Source organism: Micropterus salmoides, unplaced genomic scaffold, assembly GCF_014851395.1.
Source record: "Micropterus salmoides isolate LMB-PRFRI ecotype aquatic unplaced genomic scaffold, ASM1485139v1 Ms_hic_scaffold_18, whole genome shotgun sequence".
NCBI classification, from domain to species: Eukaryota; Metazoa; Chordata; class Actinopteri; order Centrarchiformes; family Centrarchidae; genus Micropterus; species Micropterus salmoides.
Genome location: NW_024040928.1, coordinates 19,664,743 through 19,692,689, shown reverse-complemented (window position 1 = coordinate 19,692,689; position 27,947 = coordinate 19,664,743). Strand labels below are relative to the sequence as shown.

At 39.6% G+C, this 27,947-nt stretch overlaps 1 long non-coding RNA gene across 2 annotated transcripts; it reads left to right on the top strand.

The window, feature by feature from the left end:
* The first annotated feature begins 38 nt into the window (after window positions 1-38).
* Window positions 39-27,947, top strand: LOC119908460. 2 transcript variants are annotated; one of them, XR_005445280.1, is made up of 5 exons: window positions 39-148; window positions 4,429-4,555; window positions 24,556-24,803; window positions 26,359-26,502; window positions 27,673-27,947. It is a non-coding gene; the product is annotated as an uncharacterized LOC119908460 (long non-coding RNA). The 2 variants fall into 2 exon arrangements; XR_005445279.1 differs by having other exon boundaries at window positions 27,670-27,947.

The window sequence follows — 27,947 nt, the reverse complement described above, 5'->3', positions numbered from 1 at the left end:
CCGCTACATAGCCAATATGGCATCCTTGGAGGTGAGAAGTGTCCAACGTTCCACACTCAACTTCTTTGACCGCTATAAGTAGCTTACACCATGCGGGTACTCATAGCGCACTTCAGTTCATTCTTGTCAATGTGAATGCACTCAAAATGTAAGTGTAAATGTCAAAGTGTAAGTATGGAACGGTGCGAACTGAGACCCAATTAAAGTTTCTACAGTCATGCTAACAGTTCTGTGAGGCTGTAGTCTGAGCTAAATGCTAACTTTAGCATGCTAACACAAGGACGCTGTTAACATGCTGATGTTTAGCAGGTAATAATTATTAGGATCACCATCTAATGTGTTAGCATGCTAACATTTGCTATAAAATCTTAAACACAAAGTACAGCTGAGGCTGATGGAAATGTCAATAATTTTGCAGGTGCAGTATTTGCAGGTGTTGTTTTAAAACCAAGTTGAAATATTATGTACCTGTCCTTTAATGCTCCAAGAACATGGACCAAGATTTCAATGTGGCCGTGTGACTCTGATGGAATTCATATTATATAGAGATAAGTGGGTATGCCATCGCCTCGTGGAATTCTAATCTTGTAAAGGGCAGCCGAATTAATTCTGACTGACTCATGAAAAAACGGAGAGGAAATGGAAATGCTTATTGTAGTGCTGGCCGGCTCCAATCAGTACTCTGTTGGCGCAGCAGTAGCAAGTCTGCCCTACGGTACCTGGCTCACATCAAAGATGAGGGGAGGAACTCTAACAAGAAACTGTCAGGTTTTCACAAGGCGGAGAGAAGATTGGAGGGTGTCAATCTTTCTCCTCTTCACCTTAAATCAACTCAGCAATTGGCTGTTTGGATTTTATTATCTCCGAATTTTATTCCCACCTGTTATCGCGACTCACTATAAACCTGATTCTTGGCACACAGCAGGGCCAACTTAAGCCGTTGAGGAGTACATCATCACTCAGAGGAACAAAGGCATTTTATTTGGCACACGTACTATACTTAACTGTGATCCCTGCTGTGAATCCAGTAAATCAGTGTTTCTAATGGAGTGCTGACACACCGGAGGACTTTATTGTTTGAAAAACAGATATGTCTTCTGAACATTTTGCTACCGTATCACCTGTCTTTATGAATTCAATAAGGAATGTGTATTTTCTTATTTGTTTCATTCTGTTGGTCTAACACAGCCACTCTACTCCCCTTTTGAAGGCGGAGGTCTGCCCAAATTAATACAAATTTGATTATTTTTGATTGTTAGACCCTTGTGATTTTGGACATAACGTTTTCAAGGGCACTATATTTGTAAGCTTCCAGTTGGATACTTTGGCATGCATTGAGCCTAGATTATATTTACTAAAAAATCTAAAAGATGCATATATTAAATGCTCATATTCATGTAACATTGTACACGCAGTCTATAAAAGTTCTACATATTGCTATCAGCCTGCAACCATACAGTGCAACGATTAAAATTTTTAATCGTGATTAATTGCATTGTTAAGCATAAAATTGAATAGCCTAATGAATTCTAAAATAGTGTATTGCGCAATTTTTATTTTAATGTACTGCTATATTCACAAAAGTGTAATAACGTGTGGTTTGCAAACACTTTAAACAAATAAGGTGCATTTTACCAGCAGTATTCCCTTTACACAGTAGCAATAAAATATTTCTTGTAAATCTCAACTTAAACAATGTAATCAAATCAAATATTAAACCAAAGCTATTTGCCACTGCCAGGGCATTACCTTTTATCTAGCTTGTTAAAACAAGTTGCCATCACAGTGCAATTTTCTTGTTTTTTATCCCTGAACAGGTATCGGCATCAGGTATCTTTTATCAGTGAGCAGCAGAAACAGTCTGTTCAGTAGGGTTGGGACGATGTCTACAAAACTACATTGAAATAATTGTCGGCATTAATTAATTAATGCCTTAACAATAACGCCTTAACGTGCCCAGCCCTAGTTAAAACCCATTTTAAGCAATTGATTCAGTGTCACTAGGGCCGCAACATCCATCAATTGTGAAAATGATTGACAGATTAATGATTAGTTGTTTAGTCCATAAACTGTCAGAAAATGTTGATGTGTTTCCTCAAAGCACCAGATGACGTCCACAAATGAAATATATTCAGTTTACTGTCACAGAGGAGTAGAGAAACCAGGAAATATTTGAGACACTGAAATCAGAGAATCACTTAAAACAATTAATTGATCATGAAAATAGTTGGCGATTAGGCTACTTTAATACTTGACAACTTATGGCTTAATCGACTAATTGTTGAAGTTATAAGTGTCACTATAACTATTCACTTCAGGTATATCAATTTTTATCAGAAATAACAGCAGGACATGCTTGTCAACAACTTTCTGACTTTCAGGTAGGCTACCAAGAGTTTTTGACAGTTTTATAAAGAGCACAGCTGGTCCAAGAGCTCTGCGATGTCCCACAGATAAATGAGCTGCAGTCACTTGACTCTCTGTAGCTTCCTTTTGTTGTAAAACAGACAAAGCGCTTTGTATTACCAGTCTGATGAAGACCGAGTGTGTTATTAGAACTGTGACAATGATGTCGTAATAGTGCATATAAATACATGGTAATGATGGCAATGACTGTAATATTGTGAAAGCACATGATGATGTTTTAAAGGCTAATTGTCACTTATTACAAAACATATGTTTTATTTTAATAGTTATGGCCGTTATTTCTATCAGTAATTGTTGAGATCTGGGAATGTGTCTGACAAGGAAAGAAACACGGTCAAACAATTAACCAGGTTTTAAAGAGGACCTATTATGCTTTCACTTATTTTCCGTCATATATAATGTTACAGTGATGGATGTTCATATTGAATGTGGCCACAATTTTAATTAAAGAGTAAGAGCAAAAGTAATTCCTGTAAGCAAAAAGCTCAGACTGTTCTGATTACTAGGTTTCCAACGTTCTTTTCTTTTTCTCTTATACAGTCTTCTGCTCACGATCTGCTGCAGGCACAGCACGCCCACAAAGTACAGGGACGCGCCCATCCACCCGCTCAGTCTGTCTAAGTTAGTGGACCTTTCAGCAGAGTTCAACAGGCAAAACCTCCTATGAAATGCTTTATCATGACTGTGTGGGTGCTGTGTCATACGATTTCACAGACAGTGACTGAACAGCCCAGTCATTCGATTCTGATTCAGATGTTGCTAAACTTTGATTGGTGCACAGAAGTCTGTGACATCACCTTTTTCCAACGAAGCCCTGCCTAACTCAAACCAACAAGAAAACCACAGAGGAAAATGTGTGTGCCTTGTGTGTTCATGTAAGACTACATTGCTTAAAGAGTAAAGAAAACTGACTGAGAAAATACAGTATGTTGTCAGGGCCTGTGAACAAACATACAGTTTAAACTTATTTGGAAGAGAAAAGGAAGGCAAACTGTAAACATATTCCCCAAACTGTATGTGGTTAACATTCATCAAAGTTTACAGACTAACTATACTGTACAGGGTTTTCCTGTGCCATGAGGGATTATTACTGTTAATTTTTGATTTTACCATTAAATAAAGTGCTTCAGATAAGAGGTTATCAATCCCCAGGCCATGGACAAGTACCGGACCATGGATCAAAAGCTACTGGGCCAGTAGGAAACGATATGATTGGGGGGGGGGGGGACTGAATACTAATTATATAACTTCATACGCTATTTAGGGAAATTAATTTTTTGTGGTAATTAACTTTAACTTGAGGCAGTCTGTCTGTGCTGCACTTTTCCTCATCACTCCCTGTTAAGCCTCCAACAATATCCAGAATTTTTCCACACTAGGTCATCAGCATGCAATGTAACCAGTCTGTCACCACCTTTTTGGCATTTAGCAGATTAAATGTTTTTATTTAGGAATCAAACAACAATCAAATACACACCAAATAAGGTGTCCAATTTTTGTTTGGTTTCATTTTCATGCTCATCCACTCAAGATGTTTATCCTCATAAGACACTCATGAGGATAAACAAAAGAGCTCACACCTGAACTAAAACTTGCATGATTGATCGATGTATATGTGAACCCACAAACAAACTAATGAGAGACGCCCTATCTAACTTAACTTTCAGTGTGAACAATCTCTCTGGGCTAATTCACAATTTGTCAGAATATCTTCTTCCCATTGGACTTTGCAACTTTGTTGTGAAGCTGCTGTTTTCCCAGATCTCAGCAAATACTTTAATGAGTAAAATATTTCCCTAAATGATGGACAAAATTCAGAAAATAAGACCCAACTCATAAGAAACCAGAATAATCCTTTAAAATGCAGTCTTTAATACCATAATTCTGTCTGGATATCACTCTTAACAGTAAGTAATGCTTTGTGTCCACGAGACGTCTGCTATACTGTACAGCACAAAGACTAATGAAACATCCACTCTCCCTCTGTGTGTCCATGTGAAGCCTGCTGCAGCAGCGGTGGAGTCCACAGCTCCAGACATCGCCCCGCCTTCCCCTGCTGCTGCTGCCTGCGGGGTTCAGCCCGCTGTGATGACCATTAGCGTCTGGCTGAGGCTGCAGGAGATAACAGGTGATTTAAGACCCTGTACCTCAACACAGCCAGAGAGAAATGGCTGGCTGCTGCTTATCTCCCACTCCGCCATACTCCACACACTTTTACATTAGGCTCCCCTATTCAGAGCCATCTGTCTTCCCAGTCAGGGTTTGATAAAACCGCCTGCGTACCTCATGAAAGGGGAGGAGCGGGAGACTGAGGAGACACACATCGACACTCCACCTGCATACTTATACACACAGCAATTCAGAGGATCAGGGTGGAAGTCGACAACAGCACACTTGCTGAATACTTTATCCACACAGACTTAGAGCCCGGGGCGACACAGTGGGACTCAACAACAATAGCTGAGCGCAGCACACAAAAGATACTGTACCTGGTTGTAAAAGAGAGACCTGAGTGTGTAACATCACCCCTGGACTAATTGCAAATCAATGGTCTTGGTGAGATGAATGTGGTGGGGATAATAATCGCCTAGGGCTGCCATACATCAACCATTCATACACAGTGCCAAACACTTATCACAGTAGGAGCTCTAATAAAAGCTCCGGAGATGTTATCATTCCTCAAAAGAAAAAAGCATTATATGTCCATCAGGGCCTCTACCTCTGAGCAGGGCAGCGACAATGATAGGAATATCATTCCCACTGATTGCTCAGAAGGCTTTGGCATGTCTATAGACTGGTCTTAACATCATAACCTATTTGGCAGCATCCAGCAGGAATAGGGACCTTCTTGGATGTGCATATGTGAGGAAGTATCCACTGTCTATTGGACCTGAGAGAAAAATACCTGTTATGTTAAGGAAAACACACTGAAGATCCAGAGGAGATTGTATGTAAAGACAGGGACAGTTAAATTCAGACATGGAGCAGGAGTTGTATAATTGCCCCTGCCTGCTGAGTCTAAGTGGGCAGTTGCTGTCTCCCTTTAGTCCTTCCTCTGTAATTATGGTGTCACTGTGTGACAGCAGAATAGCCTCAGCAGCAGCTAAAGGACAAAAAGTTCTCTTTTGTGTCTGGACATTTGCTGGGAGAAGAGTGGGCTCTCTTCTCCTCTGTCCATCTAGCTTTCTCCTCGACATCCATCTCTTTCCTTTCTCTATCTTGCACCTCTCAGTCCTCCATCTTCCCTCACTCCCTTGAGCCTTTGTCCCTTCAAAACCTGATGACCAAGCACAAGTGAAAAGCACCTGCGCATTTAACTTTATTGCACAGGTTAATACATTCCTCATGGCAAATTATGGCTTTGAGTGCAGGTTGCCATTGGCAGAGCTGAGGTTAGGTATATGTCATCTCTGTAAGTAGTAAATCAGAGGAATTGAAAGGCCTCATTCAAGTTTGTTTGACCCCTGTACTCAGGTGATCAGGCTATAGTTGTGCCTGGGTGACTTAGTAGTTAGAAAACAAGACTAAGAGTCTACACTCATGCTAGAGGCTCTTTGAGTGCTTTAAGCTAAATGCTAATGTTTGTATGCTAACATTGACAGTGCTGACATTTAGCAGGTATGATGTTTACCTTGTTGACCATCTTAGTTTAGTATGTTAACAAAGCTGAGGATTATGTTTTTTCAGGTATTTGGTCATAACCAAAGCACTGGATAAATTGATTGTTAAGGGATCTCCAAAGTTACAAGTCCGTTTTTTTTATTTTATTTTTATTTTGTCACCGATTGTGATGAGAGTGTGTAGAGCAGGTTGGTGGACCCAAATGCAGGACACGGAAACAGGAAGATTCAGTTTGATGATTTATTAGGCAAACCAAAAGCGAACACACTTACAACTTAGTGGCTGAGTCCAAAGGAACCAAAGTGAATAATCCAAAAACAAACATCCAACAGAAAAATCCAAAACGGGTGAAATCCAAAATCCACAGAATAAACAAGGTACAGGCAGGTTTTAGGTTGGAAACAGGCAGGGCAAGACAAGCAGAAACCACAACAACGGACAAAGACTGAGGGAAACAAGTAAGCATATATACACAGGTACTAACGAGCAACGCTGAGGTGACTGAGATGAGACACAGACAGGCAGAGAGACAGCAGGGGAAAACAGGCAGATACTAACAGGTTGCAAAACACAAGACTCTAATTGGAACTCAAAATCCAGAACACACAAGACAGTAGTAACTGAGAAATACAGGCAACTCCACTAAGATGGCTGAACGGAACATAACAGGCTAACCGAGTGATCATAACCAAATGAATAAATGAAACTGGCAGGGGACATAAACTGACTTAGAAGAAACAAACTGGAACACAGAACAGACTACAAGCTAATCATAGAGATAGACTACAAACACAGCAGGGAAAACAGACTGAACAAAGAACAGAACACAGAGCAGACACGGGCAAAGTAACAAACACCGAAGTACACAGACCAGGAGTAAACACTAAGACTTGAACTAAGACACAGAACTGAAATCCAGGACTAAGTAGTAAGACAAGAAAACAGAATGAGAACCAACACAACAATCCTCACAAGAATAAACCAGGCGAAACAGTGTAACATAAGAGATGGACCTAAAACACATACTAAATAACAGATACCGAACAGACCAATAAACAAAACTCACAGACACCTAAACTAAACAGGGCCGATCAGATAGGCAGTGTGACACATTTAAACCACAAATGTAAACCTCATAGTGTAGCTACCAGAAAAGTCATAGGATCACTAAAGTCGAAGGATTCATTATCTGGAAACCATGAATGCCCTGCACCAAATTTTGTGCCAATCCATCCAGAACGGATGTCTAAAAAACTTTGACATTCTCACCCAGGTCATGGTATATTTAAAAGTGCTGAACCATAGGCAGCTTGCCTTATGGTGGGTTCCATTTACCTCGGAAGTCGGAGGTCACAGCTGGGAATGACGTCACGCTCGAGTGGATGGCGTTCAAGTTAACAAGTCGGAAAACCTTGCACGACCAGCCATTGTTTACAACTACCCAGGTTAGCCATTGTTACACCGTTTGAAAAAAAAAATGCATTGTGCGGTATTTATGCATACTAAACACTGTAGCTGCACTTTGTGTACGAAGATTTATGAGACACAAGTACACAGAAGTGCTAATAAACAGTATAAACTACAGCTTTCACTAACTGTTGATACTCAGAGTAGCCATCTTGGATCACAAGATCTTCAGAACTGAAGAAGTCCTTTGGATGAGGGACGAAACGTCTTCCAGTATCTTCAACCAAGTCCAGTTGCCCTTCATTTTAACCCTCGTTGGATCCACTACTTTTTGAGATATTTCACCAAAAATCCAAAATGTCAACCTAATGAGGGCACCAGAGGGAAACTCAGGGAACCATCAACATCAGTGTCATCCTCTGAATGTCCATGCATAATTTCATTGCAATCCCTGCAATAGTTGTAATATTTCAGTACGGACAACAGTGGTGGAACAACCGAACAACCGAACAACCGACCGACATTGCCATCTCTAAAGCCACACTACTGGCATGACTAAAAAGATTCTAGCTCCAGTCCCTGCAGCAGGCGGGCAAAAGTGTCCGTTCCCTCCTGTGCTTATTTTGGCTGCCTCTCTTCACATCTACTGTACATTTGTCTGTGTCTCAAACGAGTAATGCAGAAAGGCAAAATTCTAATTGCATGCCATGGAGTATGATAATGGAAGTGCTCTAAAAATGTCTTCCATTAACACCAGAGATGGACTGTGCTCACGGTGTTTCAATGGAAACTAGCCACTTTTGCCAGTTGGCACCCAACCAGCTGAAGACTTATTCATAAATGTCTCCAGCTATGATAAATTCACTGCCAGGCTCTTTTTAATAGACCCCCTGAAAAAAAAAAACTTTAACTGGCCCGAATTCCCAAAAAAGGTTTCAATGTCACTTTGATTATACACAGTTTAATCATATGTTAATTCAAGCACATGTATCTGACATCACCCCACAATTATCCAGTTAATATTAAAGGAAGCAGGTGTTTAAAGGAGCCTTGGATGAAAGGTATTACCTATAAGCCTTATTATGAATAAGCCCTAATGTTCCCATCCATGTTAGTCATCAGTGTAATTCTACAGAGGATATTTTCGCCATCATTGAGTTTTGTTTCTCTTTTGGGGGGATTAAAGGAGAGTGCTTTTAAGCTATTTACAGGGTAAAACTCTTTGATTTGTGCAGATAACTAAAAACCTGATATCTGAGTGAGTTTTGTTATTTTTTAAAGCACAATATTCTTTCTTGTTTCCAGCCTCTCCATCCCTCTAAAGTCGGGTTGTGAGGGCTGTTCTCACGTAAGACATGAGCATGTAGGCCTGGCTTTTGAAGCTTGGCCCGGCGAAGGGTTTATAATTCCAAATGGAGTTTTTATTTATTTTTTTACCCATGCAGATGGGTGAAGTCTGCAGCTTCGATTAGACATGCTGTTAGATTACTGCCTGGAGCTCGACCTTGACATGACACTTACCTGCTTCTCTGTGATCCTAGCCACTGTCATCTCGGGTATAGTTAAAGCTGCTGCCTGCAGACTGTGAGTGTGTTTGTGCTTACATGTGTGAGGACAGACACGTCTGCTGGGCAGAATGTGTCTGCACATGTTAACACATCGATGAGCTTTTGTACAATTTTAGTATTCTTTTTTGATGACCTGGAAAAATGTCATATTGCGTTCTTTTATCGCTGTCTTTCATCCGACCTGCCTGATCCCTCCAACATTGTCTATTGTTAGCCCTGCCGATTGTGCATTGGCTCGTATTTCCCTGTGGCCTTGGTGACAGTGTTTTCAAGATCAATCGCCAGTTTTGCTCCCTTTGTGGATGTTGTTGAAAGGGCATACAGCATATAACTTTCTGTTTTATTGTCACTATGGTGTAATTTCACTCTTGACACACATTACAGTTGGGGTCAAACCACATTTCAGCTAGTGTGTTCAACTGTTCAAAAGGAAAAATGTTCTATCAATTAATTAAACATTAAGCAATATTACTTTATTAACTGCCGTTTCAGTTTGTGTTTTGAATTGAGAGCATAGACAGTGAATTATCCCAACTCTCACACATAGTGTTCATGGTGTTTTATTCTCATGCCCCCATTCAAAGCAGTGAGACCTCTCCAGCCGCCCCTGTCGCCCTCTCTCAGCATGAGAGCGAGTTGAAATTATGAGCAAGTATTTATTAGGATGCCTGAACACGCTGTTCATCAGCCGCACAGTGGGGGTTATTTCATTTCCCAAGTTTAGTGGAAAATTCAGGTTATTCATATCATCCCAGATGTTTGCAAATTTACTTAACATCCATAACATATGCAACACCCCAAAGCAAACAAGCTCCCCAGCTAATCACAGGTTATTCACTGAGAGGCTGATACTAACGCAGTCAGTTTCCACGCAATATGACATAATTCTAATGTCACCCAGCCAAAGGGGCACACAGCGGAGGTTTAGTAATGAGTGAGTGTAACGAGCTGCATACTGCTAACACCTTGTTACTCTAAGTTCTTTACCCAAAATATAACAAGACATATTTTCACACTTACCTGCAGTGGCATCTCACCATATAGATAGATTTGGTTTTCTTTGTCCTGCTTTTTTTAAGATACCTGTCACTGCAATTTCTGCATCCCCTCCAACACAATGGGTGGGACAGCAGTTTTGATTGTGGTGCTCACAGCAGCGAAAAATTCAATAACGTGTCTTTCCAGAAACAATGGACCTCATGCAGTAAGCGCTCACGTGAACAGATTTGTTCTTAAGTTGCACGCATAAGTGATTTAAGAGAACCTGTGCCACTCGCTAATCTTCTCGTATCAAATAAACCTTTAAACATTGTTTATCATTTCAATGTGGTTTGCCAGTTTACTTAGAGTTTGACAGCAGAATTTTTGCTCTTAGGTTGTATTGGCAGTATGTGGCTTTACAGCTACAACAGTTCAATACTAGCAAGCAAAATTGTCACACTCCAATAGCTGCATGCAAGTGAGGGAACTGAGAACTGTCATGTCTCCTTGACCACCACGCATCTAAGTTATACACCACTTTGCTTTGGCAAGACCTTTTTGGCATCTGACTTGATGTCAAACCATTTCTTCTTTATTTCTGTCACCCAGAGCTCTGCAATGACAGTGTTGACAGCTTTTGTAATATTTTGTTCTCTTCTCAGAACTGACACGGACACAAATGTATTATTCGTCTGCTGATTTCAGATAACAGCACTTTAAGCTCCACTTTGTAAAGTTCTTCTTTTCGCTCTTGGGAGACATTTTTGTGAATGAAACCCACTAATGGAGTGTAACAGAGTAGCCTTATATAGCAATTTGGGTGTGTGAATTATGCTAATGACCAAATCTCCATAATGGGCATCGTCTCATGAACAGGTGACATTCATCAAGTGGAAACAGGCGATTTACAAGTTTGTGCCGTTAAAGAGGTGTTTTGTGAATTCAACCTGGAACACTTGCATGAACAAACCTCACAAAAAAGCTTAGAAAGGTTTAGGTTAAGAATACAAAAATGCCCTCACACAACAATTTCCATGGAAACTACTTTCTGCTGAAGATACAGCCCCTAAGAAAACAGCTTTTTTTTTGGAAATGACAGTGACATTTACATACAGTTTCCCCCTTTTTCCCTTTACATAGTTCTAACAGTAGAAAAAAGATGTCATACTGACTGACTATCATATATAATGTTTATCAACGTGTTCCAGCTTTTCATTTAAGCTACTGGATGTGATGTTTACTGAGTGAAACATTCAAACCCACGACTCAAATATTGTAGGTGTTTCTCACACAAACCTGACACGTTTGGCTGCACAGCAAGAGTTTGTAAAGGCTGACCCACCTGCAGGTGAGGTTTAAAGGCTTATTATCTGCTTGTGATATGCTTCTTCAAAACCAGGACAATGTGCATGTGCTCCTCTTTGGGTTTGGCAGATCAACATAAATATGCTGTATACCAGCTGCAGATTGTGATGGGCACCTTCTGTATGTAAAAGTTCTACTTGAATAATGAGATGCTAAGCAGTTACGTGCAGAACTATTTCTTCAGATTGTCACAGGATGAACTTAGTTGAGCCTTTATTCATCCAGGGAATGTTTTTGCTGAGCAGACATGTTCTTTTGCATACTTGCTCTGTTTTAGCTCTGCTCTACTTCACAGTCTGACTGACTCCTATATACAGTAGATTCCCACCTTGGATCTGCCCAGTGCAACCACATTGTTCCACTGTCAGGAGCTGAGCAGCTTCATTTGGGCAATTCAGTGTCAAATTTGTTGCTCAAAAGCACCTCAGCAGCAGTTAGTGCAGTCAGAGTCTTCATCTCTGTCAGGTTTTTCCCAGCTGGTCTGAGAGAGCCAATAATGGTTTGTCTAGCCTGTGGGGTTGGACAAGACAGAAAATAGGCCTCAGCCTCCTTCTAGATTAATAATGCAGTGACACTATTCAGAGTCTCCACGACTAATCCAAGCCCCTGCGAGCCCCACAGTATGCTGATACCTCCATGCAAAGGCTTTTTCTGCTATGCCTTGTGGGCCACCAAGCTTGCTCAGAGCTCATAACAAGGAGCTAAAATCCCAGTCTAGCTGTCCCAAAAGAGTTCCTGCTCTATCTGCTGTGTGCCGCAGTTGCAGAGAAGGCCTGCCACACAAGGGTGTCATGATCAATATTCCTGAGAGTGCCTGCCAAGGCCCCTCTGAGATGAGGTAAAGACAGATCTTATCTACTGTGTGTGTGTGTGTGTGTGTGTGTGTGTGTGTGTGCGCGCGCATGTGTGTGTGTGTGTGTGTGAAAGGAGTGGGGGTTGTGAGAGACAGAGCGAGTGAGCAAGAGAAAGACAGATGGAGTAAGAGTTAGATGGAGAGAGTTCGACACCGACTGAACAGCCTGGCTCCATCGGAGATAAATGTAGGGGGATGCACTCTGAATAATTTATACACGCCAAAAATAAAATCAAAAACCTTGTTCTCGCTCCTTACAGATAGATGAGTTCTCCGGGATCCCGGGAGACTTGCAGACAAAGTAGTGAGGCTGGGAGAGTGAGCTGGGACACGGCAGCACGCACATCTTACGTATTATCTAGCCGCCATTAGTGCATGATTCATAACTGGTTAATTATCATTTATATTTCATCATGGAATTCATTTAGGTTCATTTGGCCTAACTGGTATGGATTTGGAATTAAATGATACAGAGGCAGGAGCATAATTTACACTGTATGCTTGCGTTACCTGCAAAAGCCCTGCATCACCTGTATTGACAGAATGTGCAGAATGACACCAAGTTGTGTTTTTAATCTGTCAACGCTGAAACACGGATGTGCTACCATAAGGTAAATACCAGATTTTAATGTCAAAAGCAGTACTTTGTATAAAATTGGTAATTAATTAAGAATATCTGTGATAACAAATACATATTTCTGTGTTCTTCGACAGCTGCCAACTGTGTATACATTTACATTATTTGATGAAAATGTAAAATGAATGCAGCACAAACTGTGCATAGTGGCAAAGGGTGTTCTAATTTGAAAAGAGGCTATATTCTGTTATCAAAGTTTTATTGCATTTTAAGTACAAAGCATATCTAAATTAAAACAAAAACAAAAAATCTAAATTATATATAAACCAGATAAAGTAAAATTAAATAAAACACAATTAAAGATTCATGTGGTATTTATTGAAAAAACACTAATCACATTTTTATATTATTAAAAATTAATGTTGTGTGTATTTGCAATGTAGATTAATATATCTTTTTACACTTTGCATGAACTTAAACTAGCAAGGGTTCATTCCACTGACTTACAATCTTTGTGGGGAAAATAACCCTTAGTACACCCCAAGTAAAATAGATATCCAGTGTTCTTATGGCACAAGGAGATCCCCAGGCAACTGCAAGCCACCTGAAGAATATCGGCTGGGTGTAAATCAGATGTCTTAACCAACAACAAGCTTGATAGTCTCACATGTTTCTAACCACAGGTTCTGACCTTTTGGGCATGCCTACAAGAAATGGATCAGAGAGCTATGATTGTCCCCACACATAGTGAGATATTAGTCTGACCTTGTAGGCACACAAAAGGAAATCCTGTTTAACATTTCAAACTGAACTACTTTGGTTCTAAACACGTGACGATCTGCTTCACATCCTCGAAATATCTCATGTATCACCATGGATACATCATAGGAAAGGTAATGATGTTGTATTAATTATGCATTTATACACAATTTAGAGTTACGTCTGCATGATCCTCATTTAACATATTTGTTGACCCATTCATTTCCATCCATTTTAGCAGTAGCTATGCTAAGCTACCACCTGCTGGCTCTAGCTACATATACATCCATACATAGAGACATGGGAGTAGTATTAATCTTCTCTTCTTATTCTCTGCAAGACAGCAAAGTGTATTTTCCCAAAACGTCCTTTATATATTCCTTTAACAAACTTAAGTAATCCCATTTGGTGACGCCAAAGAACCCCAGTTTTCTCTAGCTAAGCAGGGTAACATTGGATTGAAAACTGGTATATAAGAAAAGGCAGGAGTAAGAAGAAGAAAGCATTGTTGCTGGTTAAAAAAACTGTTTTGGAAACTTATAGAGAACACCAGCTGAGCAAGTGCCAAAGCCAGGGATTGTCCTTTGACAGCACAAAAGTCCTGCCACCCAGCCTCAAGATTTCTCATTGTGCCTTTTAGTTGCTCTGTCCAACAACTGCAATGTGACATGGCCAGCACTACAGTCAGTTTGTTGTGGGACTGCTAATGATATCTCTCAAACCAACACTTTTCACTTACACACAGTGGAATTTTCCTGACAATCTGATGGATCATCTTTTACTGTTTTACCTGCAGAGTCAGACATCCAGTGGTGTCCCTCCTCATTTCTTACAAATAATTTAAAGTGGATTGGCTTCATCTTTCCTCTGCCTTTCTGTGCCTCTCTGACATCTGTAGGTAACAAAGCCATATTTCTTCTGGGGTTTATGAGATTTATGTTGGAAAAAAACCTACATTTAGAATTTTACTTCCCATTTTTCTTCTGTCACTTGTATCCCCATATTCACAAGGACCTGCTTTCCCATTACAATCTAGCATCAAACATACTGCTCAGACATATTTCAAATGTTTGAAATGTAATAAACACAAGATGCACTTTTCATCAAAACATGCTTAGATTATTTCACTGGTCTATAACACCATTGTCAAAGCTTTGGAGAAATTTGTAATTTCAATGTGTTGAAATACATTATGAATGTTACAGTAATCTGTGTTCCCATTTCCTCATAGCGTTATTTATTTCAAGTCAAGATAACAAATATAGATTGTTTTGTGGTAAGGCGGCATATTTTCAACAACTACTCAGTAATATATCAAGTAAAATATTTATGAGCAAAAGCAATATTAGAATACTACAGAATTTGGTTCATATTCCTGCAATGTTGCCATAAGGCAGCAATTTTGTTCCAAATAAAGTGCCCCCTCTAATCCCTACCATCATATTTCAATGTTTTTTTCTGTGCACATGAAAAATGATTATTCGCATGTAATGCTAATCATGCCATGTAGTGTTTGAACTCTGCAGCAGCTACTCTGCACTACCAAATCTTGCTGGGATGCTTGGTTTAGTTTATTTGCACATCTCAAACGGACTAGAAAAAGACACTGAAAGACATGCAGGAGAAATGATGAGAAAAGTTAACAAGAGATTCAAATACCAGATACCTAATTTTGACAAAACTTAATCACATCAATACCCTTACTCAACACCCCACTCTGCCAAACAATTCACAAACAGCACACACATGCGGATGAAGGTAAACAAAAGTAGCAGACCATAAAATGTAGCAATCAAAGCAAAAGTAGTGGAAAAAAACACAAATAGTCTCTTGCCTTGTTAGCAGTCCCATGAGGCTGCAATGCTCATTACACACCATGGAAACAAAATTGTTATGTGGATTAAAAATTTGATTTTGATATTTACCACTTCTTGGGCAAAAACAAAACATTTGGCTTGAGACTGCCACTAGAGGAAAGGCCATGTTCCATAAGTTAAATGGTTTGTCCACACAGCTCTGCAATATTAAGTTTTGGCCCAACTTCCATCCAATACATATGTTGAAATATTTCATTCTGGACCAAAATGTGGGACTGACCACAAACTTGGTTCAAAAAAATCTCCATAACTTGTCAATATTTACATATCTTAGGGCCTCCGTGCTGAACTTGACCGTGGTTGCAAGTTTGAGGAAATCTGGGTTGAAAACCATATCTGATCATATCATATATTTATGAGCAATATTACCAGGGGTAAAAAGAAAAAAGTTTTTATTTCGTGAACCATGGAGAGATTGAGCTACTGGCATGTGTGACTGACTTGGTAAACATTTAATAAAACATTTTAATGCAACAGAGGTAATGTCCGTATCTTGGTTTTGCAGATTTATTACAATTTACTACATGTTTCTGCTGCCTGAAGATAAGCCATAATTTAGATGAGTGCTAGTCAAGACAGAATTACAATAACTAATAATGAGAAGATAAAACAGTAGAATATAGAAAATGTGTTACTCTTGGTAAAATTTCCAAATTATTTAGCCTCAGATGAATCCACAATATCCCATAAGAATATCAGTACTATTTCTTTTGTTTTTACAAGATCCAAGTGAAATTGGTTGGCGTTGTTAAGCTTTCAACTATTATATTAGCCGATATTTCCACATTTTTGTCTCTTACTCTCATCAGTCCCTGGGAGGTCATTGGTGACACTTTTACACTGGGTCAGAGTTCAAATGGATTGAACTTTTAGCCCAATGTTTAACTGCCGCCACCTGCTGAGTGCTGAACTGACGGAAAAATGCCATAAGCTGCTTCTTTTAATGGCCACTACAGGCTGGCTTCAAGAAAGTCACCAGGGAGAGTGAAACGGGGAGCAAAAGACGGACAGTGATAAGGTTGATCTCAGTGACCACATCCTTTGAAAATTTGCCAATAATTCAGTTATAACCAGCAAACACCCCATGAACTCTTTACACTCACACAAATCTTCCAATTAACATAGAATTTGTACAGAATTTGTTTTAATATTTTGAAGTGGTACATTCACCAGAGAGGTAATGGAGCAAATTAGGTACAAGCTGTGTTTCTTTACAAAAAAGAGACATGGTGTATAATAAGAATAAATTCAACCACATGAAAACCAGTAAATGCCTGCGAAGTCTATTTTCCTTCTCTTGTCTTGAGGTGTGAAAAAGGGCTATCAGACAAAAATGATTATCAAACGAATCATGTCACCCTGGGTTATTATTAGGGATAACAGGTTACTGTGAACAATGTGAGTACTTTACTCAAGCTATCACCTATGGTTATGCACAGGGCGGGCAGTATTTAAAATGCGGTTTTCAAATACTAAATAGGATTTTGTCATTTATATTTGATAAGGTTGATGAAAATGGCTTCATATTAAGTATCAAAATAATTATAGTAGTAATAGTTTTTTGTATTTTGTAGTTTACAAATAATGTAAAATACTTTGTGAGAAGTCTACGTGATGACATCATAAAAACGCTGCCTCTGATCGGTGCCGACTCAGTAATTTGCCAAGACTTGTTGAGATCAGAAAAGAAAACCAATCCAGACCCAAAGAAGAAGGTCAATAGATAGTTTGAATGTTTGAAAAGTCATTTCATGGTACCTTGGGAAAGTATTTTTTGAAATACAAAAATACAGTAGTTTATTTTGATTCATGGTGTGGCTGCTGTATTTTGTAGTTTATTTTGATACACTTAAAATTAGGGTATTTGGTGTGTTATTTAAAAATGCATTTTGATGTATCTTTATCCCACCCCTGGTTAAGCACAATAGTCAGGTACAGTTTTCCCACTTTTCATGTGCTGCCTTTGTCATCTTCACAGTATCTATATCACATTAGACTACAATCTCCCCTTAAGCCTCAAGGGGTCACTGACTCATTTAAATTTTCAGATTTTCAATATTGGATTTGTTTGTTTTTTCATAAAGGGAAAGCAAAAGAATTATTTATTGCATTGAGGGTATCTGCTGCCTATACCAGCGTCCAATGAAACTAGACCAGCGTCAGTGTATCAGTGAGGCACAGCTTCTACTTTAAAAGTGTCATCAAATCAAGTGTTTCAGTACCGTTTCTGAAACTCTGCTTGAGAATTTGTCCTTTACATGGAAAATTTAGTAACGCCCTGTCCCTCCCCTCAACCCCTCCTCTCTCTTTTTACTGGGATCTGCTGAGTGTGGGGGTACACGTGTATTCTGCTGACAAATGGGAATCCAATTATTTGATCTGACACTAAAGTGCTGACTTCACAGAGACACAGAGAGGCTGGCTGTCTGCTGGATCCCCAGGCATGGGGACAAGCTGCTGGGGGCATGGCCCTGAGGGTGTGGGTGCGTGTGGGTGTGTGTAAGTGTGTGTGTGTGTGTGTGTGTGTGTGTGTGTAAGAGATCCTCACAGGTCTTTTTTTGCAAGTCCAAGTCAAGTCTCTTATGGTTGTAATGAGTGTCCTATCATCTTCTGTGACACTGCATAGCTAAAGGAATGCCAAACCTGTAGCCTACATGAAGTTTTATAAACTAGATTCAGGAACTAAGACCACGCCTTGAACTCATCCAATTTCTGCACACCAAGTACTTAAGCACACCTTTTCCGTTCACCTCTTCTTGACTCAGCTTTCTCTTCGGTCCCACCCAAATCCCTTTCGTTTTCTTTCTTTCTCCCACCGGTCTGCTCTTCATTCCCACATCTGTCACACTCTGCCTGTCTGCCATGCGGTGTTTTGCACTTTTGTGTTTAGTTAGCGTTATTTTGGTCTGTTGGGTTTTGGGGGTCCGTCTTGTCTTTCGTCTAGTATTCGGTAACCCTTGTCATGTCTGTTACCCCAGTGATCCCTCTGCATGTCTGTCTCTGTTTTCCCCTGCTCTCTCTCTCTCTCTCTCTCTCTCTCTCCCTACCTGTGTCTCGTTAGCCTCATGTCTTTCACCTGTGTTGCTCCCGCCCTGCTCGTTAGTCCCTGTGTGTATATATACCTGGTGTTTCTGTCTTGTCTTTGTCGGGTCATTGTATGTTGTCACCCTGTGTAGCAGTGTGTTTCGTGTCGTCAGCCTCACTCGTCGTCTCTCCCTGTTTCCCTGCCGTTATTGGATTTTGTATTTCTGTTGGACAGCCCTTGTTTTTGGACTCAGTCTATCAGCCACTCTGTAAGTGTGCTCGCTTTTTGTTATATTAAAACCACTGAACTATACCTGCTCCGCTCTGTGTCCTGCGTTTGGGTCCTCCAACCTGCTCCACCCTGCTTTCACCACAAAACCATGACAACATCCATCAGCACGGATCCAACTCCTCTCCTTCATCCCTCACCTGTCCTCCCCTCTACCGTTCATCCATCACAACTCGACCCCTACCCCTTATCCCTCGACCCTCTCCCCTATCCCTGCATCCCTCAGCCCACCCTGCGGGCACTTGATCTGTTCTTTCCATACCATCCCATCTCAGCTCCATTATAAGCAATAAACCATCTTAAATCTACATTTTTGCAGGCGTGGTCTTTGTTAGTGAATGTATTATCATCACTCCTTTCAAATAGCATGCAGTATTAGCATTGATTATTTGTTCGGTAAACTGTATTTTGCCTTGTAACATGACCAAGTATTGGTCATATCGTACAACTGTATTGTATAATTACACTGGGTCTCCAACTAATGACTTATAATCTACTATAAATTAACACATCCCTCTAGCCTCTCAAACCCACTGTAATAGAAACCTAATAAGCCTGCAACATTATGTTATGTGTTATGAACTTTAAACCTGCCTGTAGGCTGGTCTTTCTCTCAGTTTAACATTAACCAGTAGATGTTGACAGCAGAATGTGGATGATTATGTTGCCTGACCATTTTTTTGCTAACAAGTGTGGCAAGCGTACAAAGACTCACTCATCTTTTCAAAATATTCAGCTAAATATGTTTTCTAACCAACAGGTGACTTACCTATCTGGGTGCATTTTTAGGTGCCTGATAAAGTTTGATGTGGTCATCCAGCATCCTTTATTTTGTTCTGCAGATGCCCAATTAGAGATTCTTTTGTTTGGACCTTGTGTGAAGTTATTATAGCCAAAGGTTATGAAAAATGGCACAGCAGCTGTGGGAGCCCTGGCCATGGTGTTGTTGCTGCAGCTTTACAGTCATCTGTGGCCGTGCGTACCAGATGCATAAGTTTACGTATGAGTGAAAGAATGACATTCAGCTAGTCAGACATTTTATTTCCCACAATCCTGTTAAGGGGACTCAACTCCAATGTAGGGACAAAAAGCATTAAGACCGTTACTTACTTATTTAAGTTACTGTTCCTTGGATAGACTGGTTTAAAATAAGACGCTGGAAGCATCCTCACATGTACAGTAATACTGTAAGTGCATGTATGTGTGTTTCATGAATACAAAATCATACTTCTAAGAGCAATTACAGGACCTGTATGTGAGGTGTGATAACACGCTAGTGTTGTATGAATCATAGATCATCTTGAAGGTCACTCTATAGGTTAGGTGCCTGTTATTAGCTTCCCACAGGAAGGATATTACATTTAGGCAAAGGTGAAAGGCTTGTGCTTATGAAAGATGTAACGAAAAGTTATTTCCCAGAATATGTATATTCAATAATAATCAGCTTCTTTCATATACCTGTCTTTCCAGAGTTTTTGACTCAACTTAAATCATTAGCGCTTCTACGCTCATGCTCTTAAATCCTTTTTATTTATTTTTTTAGATTCCTGTCATTTTACCTTTTGTGAAGTGAGAATATTTGACTTTGTCTGACCATATCTCACAAAAAGATAAGCCAAGTACAAGCCAGAGAGCAACTTTAAATCCACAAACAGGACCCTTCCGAGCAATTCTGACATCTCTGAAAACAGACGATGATAATGTCGTCCTTTACCACAGTACAGAACACAGGTGTTTTCACTTATTGTGCCTTATTAGACCTTCTTTTCCTGACTGTGCAGGCGTGTCAAGACTTGATGCACCTTTATCTGACACTCTGTTAGCTTTGTTGCACCTGTTAGTGTGGGCTAACTTTATAATTTTCGTGAAAAAGTCAGATGAACATTGTTTCCCATTCATGTGAAATGCTTCCAGTCCACAGTTCAATCTGACTGAACTTTGACACTAGAAATTGTAAAGCTCTCCAAAGACCAGTCTGTTTAAGAGAGGGGGAGTAATTGGCCTCTTAGGAAACATTGTTCTATAAATAAATTTGACTTGACTTGATTGGTGAAATAACACAAGCAGCAGAGAAGGAGTGGGACTGCTTGGCTGCAGTGAGTTCAAGGACAGTGACAGAGGTTACTGAAGATAAAGTGTTTGATAAAATGCTGTAATTTACAACTTTGACTGCTGTTGTTAGCCTGCTACGCTAGCCCAGACAATTTGTGTTTAAACTCCCCCCACACTATTTCCTGTCCCCTCCTGCTTTTTGACACATTGTGAGAGTACATTTCGACACGCAAAAATTTGGTCTGACTGCAGCTCAATTGATACATCTAGTGTAGATTGATGAGTTCATAAAAGTCCCTGCATAGCTCCACCCAGCTTCAACCCCGGGCTCGGCAAGCCCACCTGTTTGGGTCTTAGAGGTCGTTAAAGGAGTCGTAATGGTATTTAATTAATAATGGAAAATCTATTTCAATACAGCGGGAAAAAAACTATAAAAGGAAAAAATAGACAATATCAGCATAGCTGGATGGGTGTAAAGATGTGACAACACTCTGGACGGGCTTTCCCAATATCATTTTCTTGAAGTCTCTTGCCTTTGGGATTTGTTTGGTTTCAACCAGTAACCATTTACAAGAAGATTTAATAAAATGTCATTAAGTCATTAATTATGATGCTTTACTTTACCTACTTAAGGGGGCACAGAAAGAGTAAGCAATGGCAAGGTATTTTGTGTACCTCATTGCTAGGTGGTACCGGTTTATATTTGGTTTGATTGCATTTGGTTGTTCCCATCTTAGCTATGTTTTTTGCCTTTTTTTTCTTGTTAAATGCTGTAACTCATGTGTGGTCTCCCCATCAAACCACAATTTGAAAGGTAGTTTAATTTTGAACAACACTAGTGCTGATTTGACTGGCTAATTTTACCAAGGGTTCATAGCTTACAATGATATACTGATGTGTGTGAATACTCCATGTGTCACCTTTTAATCATATCTTAAAACAAACTTGTCCAAATGGAGTTCATTTTGTTTTTTGCTTCATTTATTTGTCTTTTTTATTCTATTTTAATCTGTTGTTACTATTAGAATGTTTCCCTCTCCCCCTTGCTCTAGTGTTGGCCTATGGAGAGTATTTTGGGAGGCATTTCTTCTACCCTTATTTGATTGGACAGATGAGAGTTGACAGCAGGTAAAGGGGGAGAGAGAGAGAGAGTGGAAGTCATTCAAACCAGTATATGGTATGGCCATCAGGATGTCCCAAGAGAGTAGACTACTGCCTGCCTCATTTTACATATAGTATATACAAAGGGACAGCATGTCACGTGTGAAGGTTCATGCTTTCTCCATGAAATGATGTGGACACAGCTTGTCTCTTTCCTGACAGTGTATATGGATGTTGTGTATGGATGTTTGGCAGAACAATGGTAAAAGGCGAAGTCATTCACCAGCATGATACAAGATTTTTTAGAGCCTCCAGTGGCTCCTTTGTCTCTCTGTTAATGATGGCTGACGACAGTTGATGAGTGGGATCTGTCAGACATTGTGGAGGAGCCTGATGAAAAGTTCACTTGTCTCAGAGCAATTAAGCTCTTGGGAAGTTGGTGTCACACCAAAAGGTGAAGTAAGAAATGGACTGCTGGTAGGGTGTCAGAGAGTTTTTGTCACAGATGACTGCAGAGATGGCAGTATTGTAGGAGTGTTTGAGGGAGATGGTGCGCAGAGTAACCAGAGGAGAATGGTTAGAGAAAGATGCGCAAGAAACAGTTTTGCTTGGGGGTGGAGGTCCCTCGGGTTGACAGTGATGATGATAAATGAAGGTCTGTTGTAACAGAGCCTGAATACCAGAGGGAGCAAACAGGGCAGAGGAGATTCTTGATCATTTCACTGTGTTGGACAATTTTACAAAAGTATCCTAAGAAAGAGATGTATTCAAGTACAATGGCAAGGTGGGAAATCTTTGGTTAAGATGTTTACAGCTCAGAAACATATACCACCTGTGACAAGGGCTCACAACTATTGCTTAATTCTTAAGAGACACACATAAAGAAAAGGTTGTGCTCTGAGGGTTCACAAGATAAATCTGTGGGGTCACGAGATGATTAACAAAACAGAAAATAATTATATTAAATGTCCAAGCATTTAAAAAACATTTAAATAAATCAATCTGATAAGGGAACGTCAGTCTTAATCAGTCAATCAATTAATCTTTATTTATATAGCACTTTTCATACAAATACAAGTAACACAAAATGCTTCACAGTACAGAGCCATTTAAAAGCAATAGTTTAAAAACAGCAATAATGTAATGGTACAACCCCATGTAACGCCCATCAGCCCAACCCTCCAACCACTAGTGATTAGATTAGTGATTCGAATGTGTCACTTTAAGGAGAACCACTGGTGTAAGGAAAGCCATGAAGTAATTATTTAAGGCAAATGGTTTATTTTTAAACTGTCTTTGAGATGTTTTGAGAAGTGCAAGGCATGGTAATAAAAACAATATTGATGTAGTTAAAGGTCAGGTTATAGATAACACTAAAACATAACAATAAAATATTATTGGCTTGAAGCTGCTATTTCTTGCCTGGAGTGCACCAGATATGCATTTAGTGCAGTCATCCATGGAGCCACCCAGCATTAAAGTCACATGGTCCTTCCAATCATATGTAACTATGACCTTAGTCAAAAAGCTAGGCAATTCAAATAAATAAATTTGATTCGTTTTTACATATTCCACAGCTCAGCACTGCATCCTTTTTGCTTCCGCCCCCAACCTCCTCCTGTATTAGGATTTAGATCTGTGTGAATTCAGCATGTTTGTCTATTCAACGGTGGGATTGTGAGCTCAGAGGAAAGCGTGTGCAGACTTGTGCTGGAGCTATACGGCCAAACAAATATTATTGTTGCAAAACATGTATGGTGTCTTGACTAAAATGTAGAGGTTTCTTTTTTAACACCTATGGTGCTGCTTCTAGCTGAGCAGGATGGACATGCGTTCTTTGCTTTAATTCAGTTCTTCTCTGCCTTCATATAAGTCACAGTAAAAATGCTTATTTACTTGTACCATTTGTCTACATTTTTCTTCTCCTTCCATTTGAGTTTGTCATTATTTTATACTTTCATTCATTGTTCATGTGTTTTGTGATAACTGTGTCTGTGATTTAGGGCTTCACAAGTAAACTTAAAAAAACACAAGTTCTTGTGTTTGCACGAAGTCGAGTATAGTTAAATATCACAGGGTTTTCCTTCAGAAGAAGCAATGTGCTTCCCTACATTCTTTCACAGTGTGAAAATTAAGTTTCACAGAGTGAAATAATTTGTTAAATGAAAGAGGAGACTTCATTTGGGTTTCCCAGTGTTTCCATGTGTTTATATCAGCATACACATCAACTCATGCTACTTATACTGTCACTCACCTGAAGCTCACAGGAAGAGATGAAGTCTCCACCAGGAAATAATCCATCACAAACATGTTAACATAAACTTGTCACATCCAGATTTTTATATTTAGGACATCTTTGTAGCTGAGACTGCAGTTAACTTCAAGCTATGTTTGACAGCTTCAACTCTGCATTTTGAAAAGCACAAAAAATAGAAATGCAATGAAATGTAATGCATTGCAAAATGGCTTGTAACCTAAAAGTATAGACTTGTACATTAATTTAAAATCAATTCATATGAGCATCAGTCCAGACTGATTCACTCTTGGTTCATTGTACTAAAATGTTATCATCCATCATCTCCTAACAGTTGTTTTGAGGTTCCTTCCTGCAGTCAGAAATGTGAAATGTGTTCTTTTCTGTGTGGATCTGACAGTTGGAGAGTTAATGAGGCTGATATGAAAAGGCTGGAGTCTTTCCACAACAGATCCCCAAGAAACGCTTGCCTTGTTTTCTGGCTCAACAAGATATCCAACCAGGAGCTTCACACTCAGACCCAAAGCCATAAAATCCTTCATGAGATCACAGTGATGCTAAGCTGGCTAGAACATTTTCTGAGTATAGACCACAACCAGATTCTACAAAACAGTCTCCAGATGAATCCTATCCGGTGAAAGAAATCGAGTAAGACATCGAGTTTGTATTATCCTTGAAGCTTTTGGCAATATTGTTCTTTTTGACATTCATGTCAATAAAGCAAAATGAAATGACAAAAAGCTACCATGTGAGAACACTAACAGACAGGCTTGGCCAGATGAATGAGTATCCGTAGCTACTCTCATTGGCTCATTGGCTCCACATTTACCAGTCCATTTAAGTTTAGTTAAGTCCAGTTTAGTGGTACTATACTTAAGTATTTCCATTTTATGTTCCTTTGCACTTCACCGTCACTGTTTTTACAGGCAGCTATAGTTCCTTCTCTAACAAACACACATTTTATAGATTAATCCAAAATCAGAAAAGGTAGCAAAAACTAGAGCGTTGTGACTAAGTGGGTTGTTCCCATTTAAACATCTTACATTGTTATCGCAACAGAGCATATAAACAACACGCAGACATTTACAATATATTATATCAATTTAATTTCTAAATCCAACAACAAAAAGGCTAAACTGTATGTTTATGTTATATGTTAACTGTAACATATGGTCCTCTTATAATATCTTTATATAATATAGCCTACCCCTAGCAAAGTTTTCAAAATATGTGTCTTCTTATATATTTGTATACTGTTCTGTATACTTCTTTATGTCCCATGTCTCCATGAATGCACCATCAGTCAGCGCTCACCCCTCCCTTTGCAAGAGAGCAGGAGAAGCTATGGTGGCCGACAAGCTCTGTTGGCTGTTGTGCTAAATAATACATGTGGTCTACTACTACAACTTATTATTATTATCGTTTTTCATACGTATTCAATCTAGTGACAAAATGTGCTCTGTAAAGCAGTTTGTCAATTTCGGCTACTGCAGAAACATGGCGGTGCAACATAGAGATTTCCATGAAAGGGGTCCCGCAGTGTAAGTAAATAGAAATGGCTAATTCTAAGGTAATAAAAACGTAACCGTTCAATATGTAAGGTCTTTATACAGCACTGAAAACATAGCTAACATATTATATTGCGTTTCTGTCAATAGATCCTCCTAAATATTACACACTGAACCTTTAAGTTTGACTCTCATCAGAAGTGTGTGGGCGTGGTCTCACAACCCACAACACTCATTAGATTCTTATTCTTACATTGTTCAATTCTGATTGGTCCTACATTACATCTTTTTTTCCAGCAAAGCCCCACTCACTTCAAAACAGTGAGAAAGGCATAGCCAAAAATAAAAGAAATCTTTCACATGAAATTACCAGTATGGTTTTAACTTTAGCCGATAATCGTGTGTTCGTGTAGGACCCCATTACTTATGGTATAAAGCTGATTAAGGAAATGGGTTTTCAGGGCCTTTTAGCTTAGCTCCACCTGGACCAGCTGCAAAATTAAGCTGCTGTTTACACATTAAGGCATCCATTATTTAATACTCTGACAGGCCCCAAAGCAATGCTTTAATGCTAGTGCTTTAAGTACAATTCTTTAGCACATTTTGAGAAAAAAACAAGTACACAGCTTTTACTTATGAAGGGGTATTTCTACTTTTGCACAAGTTAAGGATCTGAATACTTCCTCACCACACAGGTATGAACTCGCTGCGTGCCAATCTCCCCCTATGGAGGGAGCTAAGAAGGGAAGAGGCTCGAGCTGTAGCAGCAAACGCTGGGAGTGAGCTGTTAACTCCCACACATACCAGGAGCTGAAAGGTCTGCAATGTTCACTTCTCAGGTATACACACAGGTATTTCCACTCGGCTGCCTTCCATCTATCGCGTGTGACAGGTGCTCAGGCGCTGGCTTATGATGACATTGTTTTGGGGCCTGAGCAGGTGACAGAGCATGACGCCCAATCTATCGCTCATCTGTACCCCCTGCATACACACGACCACATGCACACACATCCTCTTCATTGTCTTCCTCACCCAATCATCTGAAATACTCCACACACACATTTTCCCCCCAAATGGTGCCTCTTCCTCCTCCTCTTTATCCTGTGACAACCAGCCAGGCTCCCAGGTGGCTGGTGGATTAGGCTCATGATGTTACTTTATGGCACATGAATCAGGAAGAATATTACAATGAAATATGTAGATTCTTGTAAACAATTTTACATCAGAGTGATTTATAACACAGTGGTGGATTGAAACAGATGCCTGGAGGTTGCGCTGTTGTGCTATACATGTAAATATAGAGTAGCAAAGTGGGTGGAAGCACTTGTCCCTGAAGTATGTTTCCCAACTGTATGTGATTAGCATTTGAAAGATTTCTTTAAATTATCATTTTAATGTTCCCCAACATAGCTGCATAGTGTTCAGGATAATGTTGAAACGCCATAGTTTTCTATTATGGCCAACAGCTGTAAGTAGTTCAACTTTCTTTCTGTCCATTTAGTATTGCTTTCCATTCGCATCAGCAGCCTCTGCTATGACACTTCACAAAGACATGAATCAGAGCTGCAGCAAATTCAGAAAGCTTCATTATCACAATTGGAAACAAAATACAATGCCATAGTTGTTTATTTGATCTAACATTGACACTATCTGAAAGTGAACTGTTTTTAACTGCTAAGTGTACTCTATGGCGTGTAAAGTTTAGCTTCAACTCATCATTAGGGGCACATGCAGTTGAAATATATATTTATTTTATATTTAAAAAGCGTATTATCTCATATCTGCCCTGCCAACATAATTTTCAGTTGACCCAGCAGCTGCAGTAGCCATAGGAGCAATTAGCTTATTGTTTTTCCCCAACATTCAAAGAAATGTATTTCTTGTTGACATACTTGTTTTCCCCCATTTTGGCAACAGATGAAGAGGAAGAATTTGATATTCTAATGTATTTTTGGCATCTGGTATTTGTGTGCATCAGTGCATGTTAGTGTGTGTGTTCTTGTCAGCAGAAGCAGGACACTTCGGAGACAGTCCCTGTGCTGATAATCTTTCATGGTGTGAGAACAAATCCTGGATGAAGCTGGCTCTAACACCAAGCCTAATACTTTAGCCAAAGGTACAAAGAAAGACAAACTGCTTGGCCAGACTTTGATCCTCCCATACGATGTTGATGTGTTAAACGCTTTCCTATCAGATTGTGAACCCAGGGGCCGGTGCTACAGATGAAATTTTAAATTCGGAACACAGACATCCTGGATCCCGCCATTAAAAACATTGTTTGCTG